Source organism: Hylobates moloch, unplaced genomic scaffold (genome assembly GCF_009828535.3).
Source record: "Hylobates moloch isolate HMO894 unplaced genomic scaffold, HMol_V3 SCAFFOLD_8, whole genome shotgun sequence".
Lineage (NCBI taxonomy): Eukaryota > Metazoa > Chordata > Mammalia > Primates > Hylobatidae > Hylobates > Hylobates moloch.
The window spans coordinates 12828190-12832131 of NW_026652283.1; the positions used below are offsets into that span (position 1 = coordinate 12828190).

General features: G+C 43.4%; 1 pseudogene; it reads left to right on the forward strand.

The window, feature by feature from the left end:
• Window positions 1-338: 338 nt before the first annotated feature.
• On the forward strand, window positions 339-505 carry LOC116474072 (U2 spliceosomal RNA; annotated as a pseudogene).
• Window positions 506-3942: the final 3437 nt, after the last annotated feature.

Here is a 3942-nt window from a genome sequence, read left to right on the forward strand (position 1 = left end):
AACACAAACAATGAAATATACTCAGCCTTAAAAAGGAAAAAAATTCTAAAGCATCCTACAACAAGGATGAACCTTGAGGACATTATGATAAGTGAGATAAGACAAAAAGACAAATACTGTTTGATACTATTCACATGAGGTACCTAGAGTAGTCCAATTGATAGAGACAGAGAGTAGAAAGGTGTCTGCATGGACGCAGGGGAGGAGGCATGGGGAGTTTTTGAATGGGTACAGACTTTCACTTTTGCAAGATGAAAAGAGTCCTGGAGATTGGTTGCATAACTATGAAAAATGTACTTCAACAATACCAAACTGTACACTTAAAAATAGTTGAGGGTGTCGCTTCTTGGCCTTTTGGCTAAGATCAAGTGTAAAAATAGTTGAGGGTAAATTTTATTTTATGTATATTTTACGACAATTAAAATTCTAAAATAGGAAAAAAGTCATGGTACCATTTTGTCTTCTTAAGACTATACCCTGGTCATCCTGCTATATAGAATACCATGTTGTCACACAGATCTTGTCCTCTGGGCATCGATTTCTCAATTTTTCCTCCAGGTGTATAAATTTTTATCATTCATTATGTGTGGATCTTTTTTTTTTTTTAGTTTCACTGCCACAGGTTAACATTATTTTCCAGTTCCCGTGTGGCACATTTCATTTTCCCCTTTTCATGCTCACAACAGCAACATGCTTATCAATGAAAAATTCAGAGCTTTAAGATGAATTACACAGTAAACTTTAGGCAGATGCAGAATTATAACATAAAAATCCAGGCTTATTCAATCAAATTTAGTGTATTCACATTCAAGAGAGCAACAAAGAATACAAAAGCTGATGTTAATGAATCTGATGTTCTTAAATATTCCTTGCCTTGCATTGAACAGGTGAGCAATGACAGAATACAGCAGGCCAGATGCAGTCAGGAGCGGTAGTCTCTGAGTTGCAGGAGCCTGGCAGGTGCTTCTGGCCCAGGCCAACAAACCCTTGAGACTGAGTATTGAGCCACAGAGGAGAACCCAGCAGATACAGGGGCTCAGGCAATGAGAGGACTCCTACCTGAGATGAAGGCAAGAGCAAAGGGGCAGAATAAGACAACAGGGCAGCACCACCGAACAACCATGGCCCTCTGACCCCAGTACAGAGGCCCTTGACCCTCTGCCCTGGCTTAGGGGTGGCTCCCCGGGTATAGGAGGCCCCCAGACTTCTAGGGGCTGTTTCTAACTAGAAAGAATGAGTTGGTCTGCAGATGAATGCCATTCCTGGAGAACGCCTGGGCAGACAGTTCAGCATGCCCCACTTTCTTGTCACAGGAAGCAAGCTGCCATAAAAATCCTTTAGAACAGTGATTCTTTTTGTAATGGTTAGCAAAAGAACCTCTCTTCGAGTGAAATTTTTTTGAGGAACGTCAATATATAAAAATAGTTTAAAGCCTATCAGCCCTGAACAGCCCAGAGCCCAAACACACGGCCACCCCACTGTGCCCCACCCTCACAGCAGCCTCTGCAGCCCCTCCGTGGAGCTACAGGGACGGGTGGGACACAGTGTGAAAGCCACTGCTTCAGAATGCCAGACAGTCTGTCTGTGAAAGCCTCAAAGCAGAAACTCAGGCAAATGTGAAAAATAAAAACCGTGCATCATGCCAAGAACTTGAAAAACTTATCAAAGTTGAACCAACTGGTCCCTGGAAAACCCTAAGTGTCAAAGGCATCCTTGAATCCTATCACATCAGCAGTCTGCTGTTGGAAATACTCTTAACTGAAGGGCACCTAAGAGGCCATGCAATGCCTTGGGACATGTCATTTGGAATTCTAAGCCCTGAATTTGAGTCACAACTCTGCTACTTGTAGCTCAGTGACTCAGAAAACATCTCCAACTGTCTAAGCCCTGACTTTCTCATCAGCAAGAGTAGGATATAGGTTCTGTACCCACTTTACATGGATTACAAGGATCAAATGAAAAAATGTATTAAAGCGGTATCTATTTTTTTTTTTTTTTTTTTTTTGAGACAGTCTCGCTCTGTCACCCAGGCTGGAGGCCAGTGACGTGATTTCAGCTCACTGCAACCTCTGCCTCCTGGGCCCAAGTGATTCTCCTGCCTCAGTCTCTGGAGTAACTGGAATTACAGGCATGCACCACCACGCCCAGCTAATTTTTGTATTTTTGGTAGAGACGGGGTTTCGCCATGTTGGCCATGTTGGTCTGAAACTCCTGACGTCAGGCGATCCACCCTCCTTGGCCTCCCAAAGTGCTGGGATTACAGGCATGAGCCCCTACACTGGGCCTAAAGTGGTATCTAAACTCTAAAGTTCTTGTATGCATGAAAGCTGTCCACATTATAAAAATCTGCTGTGCAGTGGACCATCTCATGCATTCATTCACTCTACAAATTGTTATTGAACAATACTCAGCCAGCTACTGAAAGATCAATAAATTGAGCTGATTTGGATGTGACTTCTCTGTACCCACTGAACAAGGTAACAGTAAAGAGTAGCAACCCACTTCCATGAATAGTGATGGGATCCACACCACCTGCAATGGCTCCTCCCCACTTCCTGCCTGGTCTCCCTGACATGCTACTGTAGCTTTCTCATGTCATCGGCATTGCCTCTCAGTCACCGCTACACTCACTGTCATCTGCCCCACACAGGAGCCCTGAGGATCCCAGCATCTATGCAGAAAACTCAGAGCCAGCTGACCTAGTTGTCCCATGATAGACAGAACTAACTTTCACCACTAACTGGACTCTGGCCACACCGTCCAACAGAACTTTCTGCAATGATGGGAATGTTCTGTATATGCACTTTATGGTAGGTAGCCTCTAGACAAATGTGGCTACTGAGCCCTTGAAATGTGACTAGTGCACCTAAAAGATTAATTTTATTATTTAAATTAATTAAATTTAAATAGCCATAGGTGGCTAGTAGACGGAGCAGTTCTACAGGAATGGAACAGAGGGCAAGCCTGATCTTTTTCATGAAATGTGAAAAACATACAGTAATTGCATTCGTATCATTTTCAAACATAAAATCATTGTTAAATTAATAAGTAATGGTTTTACCATGTTCATGTGATTTTGTTAAGAGCAGATGAAGTTGCCTGTCCTAATTCAGTCTCAAATAGTGCTTCTCCTAATTATTCAAAGTTGTGAGCAGACGCCAGTGCCAGACAAAAAAAAAGAGCATGCATCTGCAGGGTTTAGCATGCATTGTGAACAAATAAAACCTGTGATAAAAGTAACCTGTCACCTATTAATGATGTGCATAAGAGCTATGGTGCATGCAGTAATTCGTTATAAGGGGTAAGTCATTCTTGTAAATTACTAAACCTAGCAGAACTTTTACATCATTTGTTCTCTGGTATTAACTAATTACACAAACATTCCCAGCTTCTTTGAATTCTTTGTAAAGGTTCATACACTGCTCATCCCCAGTGTCATTAAGAGACCAGAATCGTGGCTCCAAAACGATTGCTGCATGTTCTATCTCAGCATTCTTCCCCAACCTGATACAGCCCCAGGCTGAAGTGTTTCTGGCCATACTGCCAAGTTCTGGCATTCTCTGTCCCATCCTTCATATGTCACTGAGCTAAGCCATTATCACTGCTCCCTCTTGAAGTTTCTGTCCAGGAGGGGCCGATGGCAGAAACGCTGAGGCAAATTGTGAATGAACAGCTCTACCTGATCACCACACATCAAAGAGAGGAATTAGAGAGGAAGTTAGCTGCCGGGCAAGGGCAGCCCTTTAGAGTATGCAGAGGAGGTGTTGAAGATGGACTCTGGGTAAAGGACAGATGGTAGTTTGGGGCCACAGGGGAACGGAATGAAGTAAAAGAAAAAGTGCAACAGTTGATGAGAGGATCCGCACTCTTGCAGATTGCGATTCTGGTCCTGTGGCCCACCCGGCAGGAATAGTGGCCTCTGGGCACATGTGCCCGGCTGAG